The 23541-nt window shown below is 36.4% G+C and overlaps 1 protein-coding gene across 6 annotated transcripts in view; it reads right to left on the bottom strand.

The window, feature by feature from the left end:
- Positions 1-11208, bottom strand: part of LOC143240265 (uncharacterized) — a 52442-nt gene extending 41234 nt beyond the window's left edge. Inside the window, exons 1-3 of one of the 6 annotated variants that reach the window (XM_076482430.1) lie at positions 11142-11208; positions 6509-6591; positions 338-443 (exon numbers count right to left, since the gene is read on the bottom strand). The gene's annotated coding sequence lies outside the window, so the exon portion shown is untranslated. Of the gene's footprint in view, positions 1-337; positions 444-1011; positions 1398-6508; positions 6667-11141 lie in introns of those variants that run through there. The other 5 variants (XM_076482431.1, XM_076482435.1, XM_076482436.1 and 2 more) reach the window with 5 other exon arrangements.
- Between the last annotated feature and the right edge of the window lie 12333 nt (positions 11209-23541).

The following is a 23541-nucleotide window of genomic DNA, read 5'->3' on the forward strand; positions in this document are numbered from 1 at the left end:
GAATAAGTAATTGCTTTATTTCTAAAGTTAATTCTGGAAAAAAAAAGTATATAATTTGTTTATCCGTTGTTAAGTGAAAAGCAGCACAATGGGCTATCTATGTTGTGCCCACGAAACACTGAATTTAATTTAACCTTGTAAGCCGTCAGGTTACTGTTATTCTTTCTTGGTACAAAGCTATACTATGGGCTACCTGCACGTTTTCCACCGCTAGAAATCGAACATCGTATTTTAGCATTACAAGCCTGTTAATTTACCACTGACTCAGTGGGGAACCCTCCTTAAACTCACTAGTGTGTTATGCGGAACAAGTTGATACCATTTTGAGTTAACTTACCAGAATAGTCCCCGTTGGTACAGCGGTCAGTCTATAGATTTACAACGTTAAAATCAGGAGGTCGATTCCCTTCGGTAAACACAGTAGGTAGCCCGATGTGGCTTTGCTATAAAAAAACACATTATCAGAATATTATATAGTTAGAATGTTTTGTGTTGGTTTGTTTTTTCATTTATTTAGCTAAAATGTATTTTGTAACTTATGTAAACAGAACTATTCAGATGAGAATGAATAAATGCTCGTTCCTTAATAAAAAGCCTTCAAATAGCTCGGCGATAAGTATTGTGGGGTAACAACGCTGAAAATTAGGTTTCGATAAAAGAGAGTCCATTGTGTACGGCAAACAAACGAATTTAAAAAACAACAACAACAGTGTTTACTTCTAGTGTCAGCTCGAGAAGTAAAAAGTAAAGCGAAAATGAACCTTCTGTTTTTTTTATTCTCTTGTACTTCATTATCAAAAATCAAGTATGAATAATAAACAATTTTTCCCAGTCCATTTCAGTTCAGAAAAAAGATAGCGCCTCCATCTAGTGTCAACTGCATAAGTAAAAATAAAATATATAAAAACGGCCTATTGTAAGGTTGTGAAAAATGAACTAGGAATCACAAATAAGTTTTTACGTAGTCTGTTTCACTTCACACACTCACAAAAAAGTCGAGATGTTTCTTACCTGAACCTTGTCGTTCCCTCACAATATGAATTTCGTCTTTAAGCTCAGTTGCTAACTGTAATAAAAGTAACCTATCAGGCGGTAGATGCTTTCTCAGTTGAAGGTTATGGATGATTACATCTGATTGTTTAGTCTCTTTGTATAATGTGTCGTACGAGTCAACGATTTTTGATTGTTCTTGTTTAGCGCAAAGCTACACAGAGGTGTCTGTGCTCTGCTCATCGCAGGTATCGAAACCCGATTTTTAGTGTCAGAATCTTTCGGACTTACCGATTAGCCACCGGGGAAAGAGGAAGTAACGTGTCAATGAAGAAACAAATTAAGCTATTTATAATTATTAAATCATTGTAATATGTAAGTTGTAGACTACTGATATAACCACTGCATTCGGAATTCCGAGCTGGTGGTTTAATGAACTAATAAATAACACAGAGTGAACTAATAAAATGCTTCAGTGTAAAGGACGTTTCGAAATTTGTCCTTGATAACGGTAAGTGAACGATACGGACTTTGATCTCTTTCTTGACTTTTGTTGGCTGTCTCTGATAAAACAAGAAGAGAAATCGAGTTTTAAATCTTTATTATTCTACAATGCTGTGCCCCTGGCCTTTGCCATTCTTTTTGAAGAGGTCATGAAAAGTAAACAAAAAATACGCTGACATAGTCCACAGTTGCCCGTATCCATGATATTTTATCACTTCTCTTCTATCGATTGTTTGTGAAAAAAGTAGAAGTTAGAATATAAAGAAAGTTATTTTGTTTGAAGTAAAATTAAATAAAGATCAAAGAACTCGAGAAGAGCATGAAAATAAGAAAGAGAAGTAAATTCTCTTGCAGAGTTATCTCCTGTGGCACGTGAACTAAAGTTACATCTACAGGTGAAGGTAACTCGCCAGCAGCATCCGCCGCCATATTGGCTTTATTCAAATCTTATTGTTATCGCGTCTCGAACCTTGGACCTTCCAATACATAGCCCGTTTCTCTCGACGGTTAAATTTGTGAAGTGTAATTATTATTCTCTACGACATAAAGTAATTGAAAAACGATGGACTGGTTTTACGAACATTGAGGATGAATTAGTTTTATAAGTTAGTTTCTGGCTGTCTTATACTATACTAGCAAAGGTATCCAAATATACTGGACTCAAAAATTAGTAATTGGGAGCGTTGGTCACCGCATTCCATTATTTTTAGCCGTAGCACAGGAAACATCTGACTAGGATTAAATATCACTTTCATCCGAAGTCACCTTCACGTGTTTTGTTAACAACCTACTCATTTAGCCCTCTTTTGTTTTTCTTCTCATTGTTTGGATTTTGGTCATATAGTCCAGAGATAGTCAGGTTCTCTTGGACCTCTTCATCATACGTCCTCATTCCTGGTGTTAAAATGGTAATATTTAAATGCCCGCCAGATTCCAACCGTTTGTTCATTTGTTAATCCATTTAAGTTTAATCTACATATAGAAAAACCGTACTATATATATCTACGTGTAATAGATATATACACATGAAACCTCTCTCACTTCTTTACAAGTATGAATACAAAAACTTTCCCACCTTCCTTCAGGACAAACGGTTCCACTAGACACTTACTACTCTTTAAAAGAAATTATCCATTAATATGTACACTTAGTAATTATATAATTGTCCTTAAAGCTGTTTCGTATGTGATAACCTAAAACTAATCCAAGTATTGATGTTAGAACACCATTATTTTCATTAGTGTAAAGTTACATGTAGCTGTTTGTACATAGAAAACTAGCATGAAATACCCGCTGCGTCCCCTCATAAACAGGGGATCTAATGTGCTGATTAAGCCCCTCCATTAAGCTCAAGCACTTATTTAATTAGTCCAAGGAGGTCCATACCCGAAACAATAACAAAACATTATGTCGTCTATATAAGCACCTCGGCAGTTGTGTGAAGTTTGGTTCCTCGAGCTCGCGAGTGGGTTCAAGAATACAGTTTCAAACATGGCGTCTCTGGGATTATGGGACAAGAGGAGGCAGGACCAACATCTCCGATGCCATATTCGGCTCGGTAGCCTTGATAACTTATCCATAGGCCTTCATTACTGGACGCGTTTTAGCTCCCTTTGGTTGGGAGGCTACACCATATAGCTAAGGACTTTTCTCTCCAAGCCACTCAGAGTTCATATGCTAGCTCCAAAACTGCGCGAGAAGCCTTCTGAAAACACACATAAGCATTTATATATAAAGCTACAAGCTGAATTAATGTGGAACTAGAGGTAACTCGTGCTTTGGGTACGAAACAAATTTTTGATTGTTATATTTTACATATGATTCACAAAGATTATAAAAGGTACCGGTAATGCTGTAGATATAAAGTAATTAAAACAGATACGTGATTTGTCTAGACTACTTCCGTAGAGTTCTAAACAACTCTTAACGACCGCGAAGTGAAACTTAAGTTGCTTAAACCTATTTCACAATACATAATACCCATCATACACCTATAGTACAACAGACCCACTGAGCCAAGTGTTTTTTGTTTTTTTTCAAAAGTGACAAACCGAGCGACTTATCTGACAAGTGACGCCAAGAGTGGCGACGCTTTCAAACCCTGGATATCAGGTGTATAACATAATCTACTACCCCCTCCCTTACGTATATGGTGACGTCCTCCGCACTGCCCTACTCCTAGTTTGGTTTTTCATAGTTTAATTAAGTTTAAAACGCTTCTCACATACAATACGCGTTACTGTTTTAATTGTATAGGTATACAAATTATAAAATGACGAAGGAACAGATTGGAAAAGCAAAACCTTGAAAAACGTACATGGTTTTTAAATATATTTTTTTTAATTTGCAAGTTTTAAACAACAATTTGCTTAAACAAAACAACTCAAGATTGTAAAACAAATTTCACTCTAACAATTGGTGTTACTACTGAAGGCGTCGTATGGTCTGACCTCCTTTATAGACCATCATCCGGTTTTGATAACAATTAGAAAACGTATAATGTAAAGGCAGAGCGGTGGGGCTCTAAATGTGGAATTTGATTTTTTTCCTCCCTCCCACACGATATATTTTTGTACTTTTAAATAACACGCAGTGTATGCTAAGCAAACAGCTCTGGTTGGAAATAATTTAAATAAAACTACAAAGCTTCGTGAGTTTCTACAGACCAGAATAATATACTCATTTTCGAAGTAACAACCACCAGCAAACTAACAGCTAGTCGTGTTTGTTTGTAAAACTGTAATAAATGGACTGACTCTCTGTGTTGTTTCTGCCACGAGGATCAAACCCCGAATTTCATGTAGTTCTGTTTTTAAGCCTTAGAATTAACAGTTTTCTTCAAATAGACTCCACTGACTTTGCTTTTTAAAACACATTTGTCAAAGGTATGTGTGCACCAAATTACTTGTGGACCCAGCCCTCCGCTAGTACAGTGGTATGTCTTTGGATTTACAACGCTAAAATTAGGGGTTCGATTCCCCTTGATAGGCTCAGCAGATAGCCCGATGTGGCTTTGCTATAAGAAAACACACACTTGTGGACTTATGACTTTATGATCTAGCGTTGTCTAGTAGTTAGGTAGGTCGACTTGCAAAATTCAAGGCACGGATTCGAATCCCATTTTTGAATACGCTTGTCCCTTTTAGCCGTGGAGGCGTTATAATGTAACGATAAGTCCCAGTTTTGTGTCAGTAAAGAGTAGCTCAAGAGTTGGCGGTGGGTAGTGTTGACTAGCTAGCCTCTCCATTGTGGTCTATCATAGCCTTCGAGTAGCTGTATGTGAAATTCAACATACAAATAAACCATGGCTCTTGGTTACTAGGTTTCTAATAACATGCGAGTTACAACAAACCCGCCATTTTTGTACTTGATCGCAGTACATACAGTTGAAACATATTGTTTAACTTACATATTAAATGTGTAATTTCAACATATTTTAACAGTTCTTTACACTGAGTATTGTGAAAAGCAAAAAATATTAAATCCTGCAATATGTGGATAACCCCGATGTGACTTAATGGTTAGTATACTCCAGCTGTGAATGTGATGGTTCATGATTCGTGCCATCTCTATTTTTATTCGTTTCTTTGGGTAAATATCGGAACGCTGTTTCGCTTTTGGCAGCTTCCTACTAGCTACGCCACTATCATTCTTAACCTCCCCAGTGGCACAGCGGCATGTCTACGGACTCGTAATGCTCGAAACAGCGTTTCGATACCCGTAGTGGGCAGAGCACAGATAGCCCATTGTGGAAGTTTGTGCTTAATTAAAAAAACACACACATAAAACGAACAAACATTCTTTTAACACACAATTTAAAGAGACTTCTAGAAACGTGGATTTCTAAAACTAAAATTCATCTGGACTTTGACCCTTCACTTTTACCCACTGATAGCTGCTTCATTTTGCTGTGCTTAACTGTTGTTGGTTACATGAAGAACTAGGACTGTCAGAGTGGAGTAACATATACTAAAACGTGAAGTCAAATGGTTATTAATCAATGGTGGAAATACGTTTACTTGTTACGTGCATCAAAAATGTGTCTCGTAGGTACAGTCGTTAAACTAAAAATGATCAATTATTTCTGTTGGAAATAGTTAAATTTTATGTTTAAAGATTAGTGATGTCTATCGTTAAAATATTTTAAACTTATAATATTAGTTAGAATTAATATTTTGAATTATTTTTGTACAATAGTAAACATTAGTTTTATCTATCTGTCAAGTTTTTTGGGAGAACATTTTGTCTCTTATCGTCCAATCCAACTGGTGAGATCTGGTATTGACCAAAAAGGCCTCTTAGTCAGTGACTTGTGGAAGGCAAAATATGGATGTGGGATTCTATTTTTACACATTTCTAACTTTGAATATGAAATAGACAAACTAAGAAATTAAAAACAACAACGATTGTAATTTACATAATTTTGTCACAAGTATTACGTCAGCTTGTTCCTAACGCTTTGCCAACATTCGATGATTAAATTGTAACTATCTGCCCTTAAGACAAGCTTGTTGGCCCGCAGTTCTTCTGAATGGGTAGTAAAATTGAGTCGAGTAAAAAAAAAAAAAATAGAGCTAGAATAAATATATAATAATCTGTTATTAATCTTCACTCTAATTTTGACTAAGAATAAATTGTTAAAAAATTTCACTTGGTTAACTTAGTCAACTTAACACCATAATAACTGTTATTTGAATCTGATAACGTGAGAACTAATCCTGTGCTTGTCGTACCGTAGCCGGCCTCACGAATTCTCTTACTGAGCGAAAGTCCTCGCGGACACTGGATTATATAGTAGGTATACTATAGTGTGAATGACGTATTGCAAGATATTATTCCTTATTTTCACTCGTAAGTTCTTATAAATATCTATCTGTCTGCTACACTATTAGGATTTACCAAACGTTTAAATGTTTAATTTTTGTTATAAACATTTTGTATTACGTGTATAGAAGTATCTTATAATTTAATTAAATATCACCGCAGTCGTAAGACGAGTTTAATGCAAACTTACCGTTTCGGATACATTCTGTCGTTTCACTTCTAAGGGTCGAAATAAGCTGTTCGGGAACAAATAGCTGTCTTTAAGTTGATCTGCTGGTCGATGAAAGAATAAAAATGTATTTTCCTACAGCTCTAGGCTTAACCTACTTTCAAAACATAGAAACGAACGAATGTGATATACTTTCTGATATGTACGCTAGAGGGACCCTGAAGTTTAATTATCATTCTATAAATTTCTTTCATTGTTCCTGCAATATTTCATACATGTAAAGCAGTTTTAATTTGTTAAATAATAACTTATTAAGGCTATGACCTGCCCTAAATGTAATTTTTAACGAATCTTCTTCTATGTATAGGTATATTTTGTCAGAATAAAAACAGCATAACTTCAAACATAAAACGTTAGTAACTCATGTACCGCAAGTTTCTAAACACATTACAAACATATGCATCCCTTTCAAATCACCCTCCGCTGGACCTGCGGTAATCTCGAAGGCTTCTCATGCAAAATTCTGGATTCAATACCTGTCGTGGACTCTTCGCTGACAGACCATTTTGAATTTGTGTGATTCAAACAAACGTTCAAATCAGCGGTGAAGCTAAGGTCACTAAGAGACCCTATACGTGAACCCTAAATTAAAAAAAAAAAAAAAAAATGAACGAATGTTGCCTCTTTTGTCATCTGCCTTTCTCTTTCTGCATTGCACGGAAATTTAGATGGGATTCACGAAACTTTAAAACACAGATGAGATTCGAGGAACTTAAAGATGTCACGATGTCCGTTCAACAAGTTAAAAGTGAGTTGTTCCTCGGTTCGAACTGTGCCATGATATTCATTTAACTAAATCAAATAAGACAACTTCACTCACCATCCAATATTTAGGTTACTTTGTATGAAAGTACGTGTACTGACAAACAAACAAAAAAGTCCTGTATGTCCAGTTAATTTTACTTCTGCTACTAGTGTTATATACGTTGGTTTATTTTTCATCTATTTTTGGTATTGCGATAACAGCATTCCGAAGAGAAAAAAGAAGGAACACCTGCAAAAGACAGGTGTTATTGAGGGAGCCTATGGTTTTCTTTTTTTGTTTCCCTCCATCGTTGGGATTTACTGAAAACGGAAAGAAAATTTCAATGGGTGAGAGAAATTTAAAAGTAATCCGTAGTCACATTTCGTAAACTCTCACAGACACACTCTGCTCTTGACAGGGGCTGAGATAAAACCTAAACTGCTGTTTTCTGTAATACATACAAAACCAGTTCATATAACTTATTTAACAGCATTAACGTTAATCAACTGCCATTCTTTGTTTCTTTTTTCTGATTTAAAAAAAATAAATTAGTTTTTCTTGGTTTTCTTTTTATTTTAAATCAGATTAACAACAGTTTGTGTTGGACGACATTTCATTCACAGTAAACCATGATCGGAAATTATTCTCTCTCTTTTTCGGATCAAATGTTGCCGTTTCGTATTGGTTACCTCACACATGTAAGAATGGTTAGATGTTACCTTTCATTGTGGTTACGACTCATATATAACAAAGGTTAGATGTTATCATGTCCACTTTGTTTGTCGAACGCTACTCTGTCTTTCTGAATACATTCTCACAGTTAATAGCTGTTTCCTCGTCAGTTACATATTTAAATTAACCGTACTCAGAAACAAACTTCAATTGAAAGTATTGTCAGAAATCATTAACAGATATCTTTAAAATAATCAAAATATACTTAACCCATTTGTTCCACCACTTCAATTTTGTTAAATCCTAAGGCAAAAAAACAAACAACAAAATCTAAGCCTTTTCAGGAAAACTAACACACATAAAAAATACTGACTGGTTTATTATTTTTTTCTCCTACAGTGTGTTTTCACTTATTCACTTTATTACATTTTTTTTACTCCATGAAAACTGTGTCCACCATTTGATACCCGTCATATCACCCTTTACATAATTTTCATATATTTTCACTATTTGACATCACCTGAACTATGATCCTTAGACAATTACCATTTTAATTTTACTGTTTCTCTTTATCTAATTTTTGACCCTTATATTCTGCTTGTTTGATGTAAATCAGAAAGCTACAAAAACGGCTATCTGTGTTATACCCAACACAGGTATTGAAACCCAGTTTTAGTGTATAAGCCTTGAGACTTATCACTGAGTTGTATAACTACCATATTTGTAACTCTACCACATTTCCACCCTTACGTCTCGCTATTCATTTTATAACTTTAATTTCAACTAGTTTTCATCTGTGCATTAATACCGTCATTTTTGTTTGTTTCACTGTTACATCCTATTACATTAATGACCCTTATATAACTATCAAATACACCTTCATTTTTATAGCTTCATTTTTAGTTTGTTTGCTATTAGGCTTAGTTTTATTTATCAGACGATATTCTTTAATTCGCACATTCGTTGTTTATTTTTCCTACTCAAATAGAGAGATCGAAGTTAACTTCTCGGTGGCTTGAGAAGGTAACTAAGGTTAGCAATTCGTCGTATCATGTCCTAACTCATTGTGTTTAGGCGTGCGACTCGTAATCCGAGGGTCGCGGGTTCGAATCCCGGTCGCACCAAACTGCTCGCCCTTTCAGCCGTGGGGGCGTTATAATGTGACGGTCAATCCCGCTATTCGTTGGTAGAAGAGCAGCTCAAGAGTTGGCGGTGGGTGGTGATGACGAGCTGCCTTCCCTTTAGTCTTACACTGCTAAATTAGGGACGGCTAGCGCAGATAGCCCTCGTGTAGCTTTGCGCGAAATTCAAAAACAAACAAGTAATCATTGCGTTAAATGAGTTAAATCGAAGAATTATCTCTAATATAAGACATAAGTATTTTCTTAACCCTCATTACATTAGTATACAGGTGAGTGTGTCACTAGGCCATTCAATACGCTTAAAATATCACGAAATGTTGGTGAAAAATGTTTTAACAACAACGTCTTTCTTTCTCTGTTGAAGAAACACGAGATTCGAAACATTTTGGTGGTGTGTTCACGGAATGACTTTCCTGAAAATATTATCGTGAGATTAGAAGGACATACGTAATATCTCTGATCTTTACGCCTTATCTTTCCCTGTCCGTTACAATACTTAAATTAAACAAAATTAGTATTTTTAGATAAGACGAATAAACACTGGACCTCCAGTACATCTAACGCGCCCTAAAAACAAGTGTGCTGAGATGTTGCATATCGGAAAGTTCAAGGTTCACGTCCTGCGCATTCAGCTTGTGTGTGTGTGCGTTATAAGAGTTAAAGCTAATCCCGTTATTCACTTAAGTGCTATAAAAGATCCTTGCGGCAACGGATGTATGCTACCTTCCATGTTGTCAGTTGTTTCAAATTTGGGACGGCTATACCGGAACCTAAAAGATGTCTTACCGATCCGTTTAGCCCATAATTATGTCACATATATTGTTTCTTGAGTTAACTTATAATAATACGACCAGTAAAACACGCAAATAATATTTATCATGTTTCACACATGATCACGTGACTATAAGATGATAGGTTTGAACATAAGTTTGTTTGATTTGTTTTTTAAACAAATATGTGTCTACAACTAACACACTTACAGATGTGTCTTTATCGTTGTTGTTGTTCATTTTGTTTATAATTAACCACAAAGCTACACAGTGGAATATATACGCTCTGCCCACCATACCGCTGTGCCACTGGTGTGCTGTTTGGGCTTTGAGCACCGACGACAAAAACACAACGAGAAAGCTACTTTGATGGCTTCGGTTTTTATCAAGCACTTTCAAGAACGAGCTATTTACTTCTCTTTGCGTCTGTAAATGTGTTTGAACTATCTGTACACTCAAGTTTCCAACGAAATAAAAAGTGTACAGTTTTATTCCAGGTGTAGCCTAGTGTTTAGCGTGTCGGACTGTGGATCCGAGGGCTCATACGCTGCCGTAAAAAAACAAATAAACAAACTGCGTTGCGCACTTTGTGTCGTGAGGATGTTATAAGAGTGGCAGTCAAATTCCACTTCAGTTAGGTTACATTAAGTGTTAACAACAGACGCTGTTGACTAGCTAGCATGGGTACCCTAAATCATGTATTTGTAACCTATGTCTGTTTTGTAATGTTTTAGTCTGCTTTGCTGACTAACTATTTCAGTTTCGTGACAACGACCTCCATTATTTTAAATAGTTACAAACAGCGAGATGTTAATGTTTAGTCTTTTGTTTTTTTCTGTGGTATTAACGGGTTGTTTCTGGCCGGTAAGTATGCAGGCTTACGATGTTAAAAGTTCGTGTTTCGATACCAGTGGTGGGTAGAGCGCAGACGGCCCATTATGTAGCTTTATGTTTAGCAACAACCAAACGTTCTATTACAGGGTATCGAACACTCTCAGTCGTCAAGTTTTATGAAATAAGTTGTTCTACAGAACTCGTTTTCAATGTTGATCTATCTCGAAAAATTTGAGACTCGAATTACGCGCCCTTCTCATTTTGAAACTGAAAAAGAGATAAGGTAACATCGTATTTTATAACATGCATTTGGACTGCCTCACAAGAAATATATATAGAGAGTTGAGGAGGGTTAAGGCTTCCTTGCTTTGTTTTACTGCGTATATATATCGAACTAATTTTCCCTTGCCGAAGAATAGTAAAGGTCTTACCTGCTCTCAGCCTAGACGGTACACCTATTTAACAGTTGGTTCTGTTCGAATGAAGCCTGCTGTATAGAGTATGTTGTACACGTTAGTATGTTGCTAACCTGATTAAGTAACAAGAGGCAGGAAAACACTGAAGTCACAAGCTGGCGAAACGCTTGCTGGTAGCGTACACCTTCTCTCTGTTTTATCTCTCGTTCAAAACTCAGTTTCACACGAAGCTCTAGCAACATCTTTTGTGGCAAGTGTTGTAAATTGCCTTTATGTACACTCATATGTCTCTGGTGAAATTTACAATTTTTGGATCTTTAGATTTCGGAACTGGCGAACCCGATTCAATTCCATTCGATACCCTAAGATATATACGTCACTTTAAGCTTTGGGTGCATTATAAAAGTGACAGTTACTTGTATAATGTAGATAGTAGGTAGTGGGGTGTCACTAACTCTCTCTGGTCAGTAATTTGCAATTAGGTTTTTCAATGTAGCCTTAATGTAGCTTTAACAAAAATATAAACTTTATTGTTCAGTTTATATATAATACTGTCAAAAAAAAAGTGTTATTGTTGCACAATGTGCTATCTGTGCTGTACCCACTGCAGAGATCGATCTCCGATATTTAGGGTGTATTTTGTATTTATGGTCAAGTTTCTAAAGCTCTCTGTTGCTATCCCTAATTTTAAACTACTGATGGCAGGGAAGGTAGCTCGTTAATAGCACCCTTCTAACTACACTAAGAGATTGACTGCTACTTATAGCGCACAAGAAGCTGAAAGTGGTATAGCACTGATTCGAACCCTACTCGCCAGCTCCGAAATCCTGAAGTCTATCACAAGGTTAACTCCCTCAAGAGCTATCAGTGAACTGAAATCGCTTGTGTTACGGTTTGTTTCGGATATTCTAGTTAAGGTAAACCAGAGTTATACGTGTTATCCATTCTTACTTTAGAGCTTACAGAATAAAGGAAAGGTAGCTAGTCAACAACATCCACCGCCAACTCTTGGATTACTCTAATTTAAGAATGAGATTTAGCTGCCTCTCATATAACGTAGTTACGGACCCAAAGTATTGAGAGCAATTTTACGTCAACGTAACACGTGGCATGATTCTTCCATGATCATGAATTCTCGGACGTATAGTTTGACACACTAAATACTAGGGCACACTTGACCAAGGTTCCAGTTTAAAAGACTGACCAGCATGTGTAGTTGTTTTATGATTGTAGGGAAACTTTATACGAGTGTGGATCTGAGGTTCGCGTCTCTTTACTACACACACAAAGAAAAGCACTCCGTATTCTGTGTTCGTGGACGCGTTATAAGAGTGACAGTTTGATTTGAGCAGCCCAGTTGTTGACGATGGATGATGTTGACTAATTGCTTTCCTTTTAATATATCACTTCGAGATGAGCGGCGAAAAGCAAATTTACAGAGGAGAATTCAAATATACCAACATTGCTAGGTGCGTGCAAAAACACATGATGTGAAGTATAACTAAAATAATAAAAGGTATAAGCAGGTCTAAATATTGAACATTTGTGAGTTATATCTTGAATCCGTAGTATATTTTAAACACAGTAAACATAATTTGTAAGTGTTTGAACTGTTTTGTGACAAGTAAAAAATAGAAACGAGTAATATTTTGTTTAGTGAGTTTCCTAGCGTCCTCTAGTGACGAATGTATAAATGATAAGTATTACTTACAGACATTAGATTTGATAAAATGTTTTCCGCACGTTCTCTAATATGTTTTTTCTCTAAAACATATTAGGTGAGAACATCACATAATTAATAGGTTGTTTTTTCAAAACGCAAGAGCTGGACAATGAGTTATCACCTGCGCCACCCGTGAGGATCAAACCTTCAATTTTAGCGCTGTAGGTCGTCAGTCTTAACGCTGAGCTGTTGGGGCTGCAATATTAGAAAATAAACCCCTCAAACTTTTACTCTTCTTTGTTCTTGTATTGTTTTGTCATTTACACACACACACACACACACACACACACACACACACACAGTTACGACAGAAAGTGTTCGTACCCCTGCGTCGTGAGTAGTTTTTTACTCATAACCCAAAAAGTATCACGATTAGGATAATGAAAGTACAGTATATTACTCTTCCAATAGGTAAAGAGTTTATCTACATGTTTTCTTGTATACCTCAATCGTGCTTTTAAATGAACAGACTTTAAATATAGAGTTTACGAGGACGACATGCTTTGAACCCAGAAGAGCGTAACGTGTTCGTAACTGCAGAGGTGGTTACTTCAACTCCAGTTTCCCTTACCAATTCCTGTATGTCATTACGTGTTAAACGAGAGTTCCTACTAACTTCTCTGAGAACCTTCCTCTTGGTTCTCTCTGGAATTTTGGTGGGGCGTCCGGAATGAGGGAGGTTAGCAGTTGATCCTGTAAGCTTAAACGTGGCAATTATGCTTTGAACAGTATATTTTGGCACATTAAGTTGTGTAGCAATACCGGAAAGAAACACACGAGACTTGTATTTTACAATAATTCGGTTTTTTGAATCACTGGACAGTTGTTTCCTGTTCACCATGATGACCAATCAGATAATGACGGAGACGGCGCTAAATTGCCGGAAGTACATTTTTGCTGGCTAAATTCCAATAATTATGAACCCAGTGTCTAGTTCTGGAATGGTATAATGTAGTTTATTTGCCAAACTAAAGAACATTTTTAAGGGAATGCCAGTTTTTTCACAAGTTCTGAACTGTACGAACACTTTCTGCTCCTCCTATTTTTGGTTATTTGTTTATAAACAGTTTATTTATCGTTTAATTTACATACAAATTTATGTAGATGTGTGTTAGTATGATATTTATAATATATTATACTTCTATTATCCTAATCGTGATACTTCTTAAGTTATGAGCAAAAAAATCATTCGGGACACAGGGGTACGAACACTTTCTGTCGTAACTGTATATAAATACGATTGGTACGTGCTAATGGTGACAGGAATGGGCTAAAGAGATAGCGTGAAGATCTGTGGAATGTAAGGTATGGACGTTGGGACTGAATACCGTTGAATTCTTTCTCCATTTACAGCCATGGGTGTGTTATAGAAATGATAGTCATTTCTTTGATCAGGAGTCCAAAATTAGGGGCTCTTGTTGGCTGTATAGCCTACGAGTGCTGTTTTGGTTGAAAATTCCAGTTCGAGTATTGTAGCGTTTATTGTGGTGTTTGTAACTGTAATTTTACTACACGTGTTTGAAGTCTAAGGTGTGGTACTGATGAGATGGTAGTGCCAAAAAGCTAAAAACATTAGAGGGAACTCAAGTGACCTCCAAAATTATCTTTGGACAACCATTCATTGTCGTCTGTCTGTGATCCGAGTACTTGGTTAACAATTTTTTTTTATCTAGATGAAATGTTACTCACAATATCCCAACCATATGGATGTTGGCATCAGAGGAGAAACGTTTAATATTCAGGTTTAGAATGAGCACCTTAAATTTTCTAGCAAACATGTGGTTTAAATTACAATTACAGCTGTTTCTGACGGTGCATGCCTCAACTTATATTATATACCTAAGACAGAAGATCCACACCTGTTTCTACAAGTAGTGTTTTGATAAGAGGTGCTCACGTTCGATGCTGTATAATCTTTATAATTATAAAGTGTTTCAGTTTTTATTTTAATATCTTCCACATGTTGAACATACTCCGGTTGACGGAGTAATGCTTGTTATTGATATCAGATATTTACTGAGATATCAGTTCACGATAATCGTTGGTTGGGTCAGTGTAAGTTTAGAGACTTTCAGTGCCATCGGGGGTTCCATTCCCTGCAGTGGACAGCGCTCAAATAGCCTGCTGGGTGTCTTTCAGTTAAATGATACACACTTCTCAAAAGTCCAATTGATACTGCTTGTCCCTAAAAAAAGTTTTTACGTCTTTACAGTGACACGCTAGATATAAAGTTTGTACTCTTTATTGTGACACACTAAATATAGTTTGTACTCTTCATTGTGACACACTAAATATAAAGTTTCTACGTTTGCACAGTGACACAACATAGATGTTTGTTTGTCTTTTGAATTTCGCACAAAGCTACTCGAAGGCTATCTGTGCTAGCCGTCCCTAATTTAGCAGTGTGAAACTAGAGGGAAAGCAGCTAGTCATCACCACCCACCGCTAACTCTTGGGCTACTCTTTTACCAACGAATTGTGGGATTGACCGTCACATTATAATGCCCCACGGCTGAAAGGGCGAACATGTTTAGTGCGACCGGGATTCGAACCCTCGACCCTCGGATTACGAGTCGAACGCCTTAACCCACCGGTTAAGGGACCACACCACGAATATAGTTTGTATGTCTTCACAGTGACACACTAAATATAAAGTTTGTACGTCTCCACACTGACATACTAAATATAAAGTTGTACTTTTCATAATGACACACTAAATATAACGTTTGTAAGTCTGCACAGTGACACACCAAAGATATAATTTGTACGTCTGTACAGTGACACACCAAAGATATAATTTGTACGTCTGTACAGTGACACACTAAATGTAAAGTTTGTACGTCTGCACAGTGACACTAAATATAAAGTTTGTACGTCTGTGCAGTGACATAACAAAGATATAGTTTGTACGTCTGCACGTACTTTCCGATATTGATTAATAAAACGATTGCTGCTCAAATGTTATTCGACTTTCATTAATGTTATAAACAATGCTATTGTTAAAATATAAGTAAATGAAATATATGTATATGTTTATATATAGGGTATGAAGCAGGGGGCGAAGCCGGGTCGTTGGGGCCGAAAGCGGAAATATTTTCGAGACCCCTCTGCTACCCTAAAATTAGTAAAATGGATATAGAAAGTTAATTGTATAAGTTCTGTAAATCTAAGCGTATACTAACACTTGTTAAAAAGTCGTTTCCTCTCACACACGAACACCACTTCGCTATCTTTCTCAGTCACGCACAAAGTTCGTGCGCTGAACTTAGTAACCAATCAGCGCATCGCATGTATGCGTGACTGAGAAATGTGTCCATTACTAAGTTAGGGTTTGGGATCGCTTTTATTAAAAAAAAAAGGTGGTAAAGGTAATATTTGCGATTAAAATAACAGTACAGAAAAAACAAACAAACAAAAACATCCCTGCTAACTGAGGAGGGTCCTTGAATCGTCACTAGGGAAGAAGTTAATCACATCGTCTTATGAGTGTGCCAGAAGTGCTGATAAGCTTTACATCTCGAGTCAGCTCAGTTTAAACTTATCTTCAAGAGTATATAGATGATGGTGGATTAAGCATCATCCATTGATGAAGGTTTTAAAGCACGTGACTGTGAACACCAGCCTCAACGTGTGTGTGTGTGTGTGTGCACTTGAAAATATCAGTTAGTAGTATATTGTTGCTCGTGGTTATGGCTCCCTCTTTCATTACGTGATGTAAATTTGAATCAAACAATCGTTCTTTAATATCGTCCCCTGGTGGCACAGCGATATGGCTGCGGATTTACAATGCTAGAAACCGAGTTTCGATACCCGTGATGGGCAGAGCACAGCTAGCCATTTGTGTAGCTTTGTGCTTAACTACAAAAAATTACAACCTCCCTTTAATATCCATTTCAATTATTTCCAGTGTGATGGGATAGTTAGTGCTAAAACACAGAGAGACAAATTTTCGTATTGGACAGTAAAATGAAGTCGAGGATCTACTTGGGGGCTGTACGTTACATTACTTGGCAATGAATACACTTAACACAATAGTACAAGTGGCACTATTGATAACACTATCATTTGTTATGTTTATGTTAATACGTAGAATGAAAATTGGTCAACATTTTAACAAGGAGATTTTGAACCGAGTCCAACCCGATTTACAACATTCGTATACATCAGTCATGTAGGAAGGAGTTTCAACTTGGTGGGTACTTGGTTAATCATACTGATTTTACAATGAGAGATTGAAAGTATAGAAAGCTGTTTAAAGTAGCTCCCGTACCACCAAAGTTACCTCAGTTTAGAGAGTCTGGGGACATGTTCCCTAGATAATTAATATAATTCAGTTTACGGCGCTCTTATTCACATGTGATGCAATTTTCATGAGCGCTTCCTGTAATCTATCACTTGTGCATCATTCTTAGCAAGAGTGAAATATACCGCAGGTATTTTGTTTACGTTTTCAACTTTACATATCATGGATAGTGATGAAAAGTAAGAAAGGTGGAGACAGTTCTTCTTACAGTTAATAGTTGTTCAAATAATTGCCGTAAAATGAATATATGTGAAATACACGAACATATGTATACAGACTGTACATGTTTAATTCTGTTTAAGTTTCATTTTGTGCCGCCAGATGATGAACAGAACTTGAATGAATTAAAATTATTAAATGGAAAGCATTGCTGAATAAATTGTAGTTTGTTCCGAGAACCATTTAGATGGACATTAAACTTTACCCAGAGATAAAGTTGAATTATGAAACTAAAATAACAGAGGAAAAGGAGGTTCAAACCAAACTCGAGGGAGGGACAATTTCTGCAATTGAAAATTTATTGGCCGACGGTGATGTCCTACTATACTCGTATATAGGCATGGTAAAACAAGTATTATTCATTGTGGTTAAATGTATGGTTCATTTGAACACTTTATTTTCAGACAGAGGCTATAGATCAAATAATACCTCTTCCAATCCAATGATATTAAAGTTTTTGATGACCTTAGCCATTGAAATCATTTCTAATTTGGTTTCCAAGAAAAAATAACAAGAGAATGGTGTCCCGAATCTTTCAGGAGAAACAACTGTCATTGTACAACATTCACAACTGACTGTGTAGAAACACATAGTTTATCTCAGAAGAGAAACATATTCCTTCCTGTAATAAACTGTAAACGTTCTCTACTTCAGTCTTATGTTTGCTATATTTTTCACTAGTGAATGTTATACCTAAATACTCCCTTATGTGCATTGCTCGCTGCTGTTCCTGTTTCCACTCAAATAACACTTTTACTTTGATCCACTGTTTCACTTTGTAGCTGTTCAATTTGCTTAATTTTAAGACGAACATTTTGCACGATATGACAACGGATCACTTTCACAGTGACCAAAGTACGTGGATAATCTTGGCGACATGAAAAGGTTTCGTTGTTTCTTTAGTTTGAAACCGTCTGTGCCAGGTAGATAAATTACCGTGTCACTATCATTGTTGTCTGAGGTTTGTAAAAGTTTGTATTTGCTAGTGGGTTGGATTCAACATTTTTCTTTGCCCCTTTGTTCCATTTTGTTGCGTAATCAGTGCAGCTAACTCCTGTAGAGTTGTTCTTGGGAGGATGTTCGATTTTCCACAAGAGTGTTCCAACATGACTGAAAGATAAACCTTGTCTCGTCATCCCTTCTCCATTCTGTCCTAGTCGTATCGTATATCATGTATGCCTCGATTACTAGACTTGTTGTCTGAGTAGGACATATACCACCCTCCATAACAACCCTCCCTTAGCACAGTGATATATCTATAGACTTACGACCGGGTTTCGATACCCGTGTTGGTAGAACACAGATAACCCATTACGTAGCTTTGCATTTAACTACAACCTTTATAATAATGATTCTCTGATTGTTAACACCACTGTTCGATATGCAATCTGTTTACATATTTGTAAAAAATATAAAATATAAAAAATACTTGTCACTTTGAACACTTAATTCCACATTTCTTCACCGTCAACGGCTTTCCTTTCGGGCCTGGCATGGCCTAGCGCGTTAAGGCGTGCGCTTCGTAATCTGAGGGTCGCGGGTTCGCGCCCGAGTCGCGACAAACATGCTCGCCCTCCCAGCCGTGAGGGCGTTATAATGTTACGGTCAATCCCACTTTTCGTTGGTAAAAGAATAGCCTAAGAGTTTACGGTGGGTGGTGGTGACTAGCTGCCTTCCCTCTGGTCTTACACTGCTAAATTAGGGACGGCTAGCACAGATAGCCCTCGAGTAGCTTTGTGCGAAATTCCAAAACAAACAAACAAGCTTTCCTTTCGATATTCATGGAACGTTGAATTTTTTACTTCAGATGACATCTTACTTCATACACACTTCTCATCCTCGCTTTCTTTACAATCAATTTCATTCTTGTAATGGCGAACGCTACCGCAGCGCCATCTACAACCGTTAAAGGTACAAAGGAAAATAATTAAAAACCAAAACCGTATATATAAATTAAATATGTTAAAGTGGAGGTACTACAGTGTCCCCAGTTTCGACTCCTTAGTACACGCTGCAGGAGGGAAGATTATTTTGTAGGAAACGTATATAGTTAAGAATTAAAAATTCGACGGATTTATTGGCTATAAATTATTTAGCTTTTTATTATCTCTTCTTCAGCTTTCAGCATATAGACCAGGGGTGGGCAGCTCGAGTTTAGGAATCAACTTTTTCCATCGCTTATTTTTTATCACAAATTTGGTAATCAGCAACTGCACTGCCTCACGTCGTCGCTAATGTCGCGCGCTTCATTACTGCCACAGACTCCGCCATTTTGTAACGTCAGTCTGGTTTAGATGTTTGTTATCGAATGTACGTTGTTTTTGCATGCGCTTGCAAACATATTTTTATTGTGCAACTTTTAAGTGCTTAAATATATTTTGATTTTAATTCCATAATATGGATAAGTGAATAATTCGAAAACGAAAGAATCCAGATGATGGTGAACAATCAGAAAATAAAGAAAAATTAGTTCATTCTGCCGAAAAGAGAATGTCACGTGACTGGAAAAACGTGAAACAAGAATTTAATGAAAGTTTGGAATAGAAATTTGTAGTGATTGAAGTAAATAATAAGTCAGTGTGTTTTTTGTGTAACAAAGTTTTCAGGAATAATAAAGTTTCCAACCTTAAGCAACACTTTAACAATTTTCACAATGAAATTGATGTAAAATTTCCAGTTGATAACAAAAATCGTGTGAATGAAATGAACCGTCAGAAAACACAACTTCATGAACAAAGGGAGGTCTAAAAAAATTTTTTATCGCCCATAGCACTAGTTACGTAAACTAGATATAAAGTAGCTTGGATTCTAGATCAAAAAAAGAAATAATTTTCTGGTGCTGATGTAGTAAAAGAAATATTGATTGCGGTCATTGAACCTCTGTTGGAGAATTATGATTAAAAATAAAAGATGATATTCTACAAAAGGTAAATAATTTGCAATTAAGTCGAAGAACAATTGTCCGCAGAATGCTAGAGTTAGCGAAAGACATAGGAAATCAGTTACTTGAACAACTTGTTTGTTTGTTTTGGAATTTCGCACAAAGCTACTCGAGGGCTATCTGTGCTAGCCGTCCCTAATTTAGCAATGTAAGACTAGAGGGAAGGCAGCTAGTCATCACCACCCACCGCCAACTCTTGGGCTACTCTTTTACCAACGAATAGTGGGATTGATATATTACGGTTGATATTTTGGGTTCAATATGTAATTTCAGATTTTCAAGTGAGGGAAGAAATGCTTGGCCTTTGCGGATTACGAGATCGAACATGTTAAAAAATATCTTTGAAAAAATTTATTGAAATGTTAAAAAAATTCAATCTGGATCGTAAAAAACTGGTTTCTGTCACAACATGCTCCTGCCACGACTGGGGTGAAATTAGGATTTGTTTCTCTTTTGAAGCTGCATTTAATTGAAAATAATGTGAAGTCCATGCTGACATCTTTCCAGTGCATTTTGCATCAGAAAAATTTGTGCTCAGATGTTTGAAAGCGATTAATTGAAAAAGTTAGACATTGTTGTAAAAATTGTGAATTATATTAGAAGTGGAAGCTCTCTCATCCATCGATAGTTTGTTGAGTCTTTGAAGAAAAGCAGTGACTGTGTTTTTGATGATCTTACTGATTTTGCAAACGTAAAATGGTTAAGTAGAGGAAAAGTCTTGGAATGATTTACTTCCTTATTTCCTCAAATAAAAAAATATCTTGTTGAAAAACGTAAGATTGAAAAGTTCCCTGAAATTGAAACCTTGTCATGGCAGTGTGATTTGCACTTTCTGTGCAACATGATGGCTCACTTGAAAAATTTGAATACGAAGCTTCAGAGAAGAGGTAAAATAATAAGTGAGCAATCACAGGCTATTCATGAATTTCAATTGAAGGTAAACCTCCTTGCAGAACAATTACAAAAGAATGATTTAACATATTTTGCAAAGTTGAATAGTTTTCTAGAAAATAATAAGGACTATGATTTCTCTGATGCTAAATATGATCTCTATGTAAATGGATCAAAATTCTATCTCTAAAATTTGAATCACGTTTCTCCGATTTTAAAAATTTGAAATTAATATTTGATTTTTGCATGATCGACTTTAATTTGACTTAAGAAATTTCAGTAAGGAAATTACATCTTTTTTGTCTTTAGAAAAGTGTGGATCTGAAGACGAGATGCTTACCCTGCAAAGTTTAGAATACATAAAAGGTAAACAAAAATGTTCTGCCAGAGAGATGTGGCTCACTATTCTGATGAGTCTTCCAAATTTAAAAAAAAATTTCAAAATTATTTTTCATGTTTGGATCCACATGGGTGTGTGAGTCAACATTTTCTACGCTAGATTTTCTCAAGTCTAGATACAAATCTCGGCTTACTGACATAAATTTAGAGGCAGAGCTAAGATGCTAATTGAGCACAGATATTAAGCCAAATTTCACGAAACTTGTTGATGAAAACCCTCATCAATTTTCATATTGAAAGTTTGTTGAAATGCAGTTATTTTGATTAAACTAACATCTTTCAATTTTTGTTTTTGAATAGTGTGATAAACGTTGTTTTTATTAGCCACAGTTGTAGCCACTATAAGAAATAAGTTGCCCACCTCTGATATAGACTAACTGTCATTGATTCACGTAGCTGTGGAGAAAAAAGACATTTTTCTCGTGAAGGTTAGGCAAGGAATGGAATTCTTTCAAGAAAAGTAGATATGGACTTTGTATGTATGTGTGTGGACTCTTATTAGACCTCAGTTCTATAATCCTCATCAACTTCCAGCATGGAGATGGAATTTTTTACTTACATCCAGTCTTTAGGTGAACTAAACACGCTGAAAATATTTCAACATTTATCACCTACCGACAGTTGAAGAAAGTTGCGTTGTTATGGTGGAAAAGGACGAAACAAGCGAAGTTGTCATCTGCTGTAAAGAAGAGTCAACTTTCCCGCTGTTCTTTCACGTGGTAAAGAAAGCCGGTTTGCAACCTACAAGTACCAATTGTAACGTCCATCAGAGGTTGCTGAGCATTATTTTAAGTATTTATTTTTTATTCATTTGCTAAAATCTACATCGTGTTATATATGTAGTGTGACATACATTTACAGATAGGTTCTGTAGCTCTCCATCACTTACTCGTAAAATTAGAACTCACTGTATCCAACTGTACATTGAACTTTAGGTGGTTAGTATGATTGAGTCGTAATCTGAGGGTCGTGGGTTCGAATCCTGGTCACATCAAACATGCTCGCCCTTTCAGCCGTGGGGGCGTTATAATGTGACGGTTAATCCCATTATTCGTTAGTAAAACAGTACCCCAAGAGTTGGCGGTGGGTGGTGGTCACTAGCTGCCTTCCATCTTATCTTCTACTGAGAAATTAGGGATGGCTAGCGCAGGTAGCCGTCGTGTAGTTTTGCGCGAAATTCAAAACAAACCAAACAAACATTGATTGTATTTTGTTTGAAGTTAAGAACAAAGGTATGCAAAGGGCTATCCGTGCTCTGCCCACCATGGGTACCGAAACTCTGTTTCTAGCGTTGTAAATTGACGGACATACCACTGTGACGCTAAGGGCCAACAGACATTGGACTTTTAGAATTACATACAATTGTCTGAGCTCAGTTGTCCCTGGTGAGCGTTATGTCAGGCAGAAGATAAAATATCCACTTTCAAATCTAAGTTACTTTGTTATATTATCAGTTCTGAACAAAGCAAATATTGCCAGGATGTACACGTGGTTCCGTGCTGGACGAGTCAGTTCGTGAAACCCATACACAAAATGTGTAAGAGAAAACAAAAAGGAAACCGTCTTCTAATGCTTAGATCAAGGCGTGTTTTAAAAGTATACTTTGAGGACTATGTATATAACAGGGTGAAATATATCGACCGTAAGAAGTGTTCTAGACAGCGTCTCAGTACGTAGCTAATAATAACGTCAGAATAATAGCAACGACTTCAGAAATCAAACAAATTTGTCCACATCTTTCAGTACTAACGATAAAAATAAAGAGCAACAACAGGAGATGTAAGCGTCTCTACAAAAACATTTATTTAATTGTAAAAAACCAATTATAGGGCAAGGTGTGTTAATCACCTGCGAGTGTTATTTACCATTGTTAAACTAATTTATAAGTGAAGATTTATCGCAACATAAGAAACATTTGTAAGAACGAAACGATAAATCA

This window comes from Tachypleus tridentatus, chromosome 13 (assembly GCF_004210375.1).
Source record: "Tachypleus tridentatus isolate NWPU-2018 chromosome 13, ASM421037v1, whole genome shotgun sequence".
Taxonomy (NCBI): domain Eukaryota; kingdom Metazoa; phylum Arthropoda; class Merostomata; order Xiphosura; family Limulidae; genus Tachypleus; species Tachypleus tridentatus.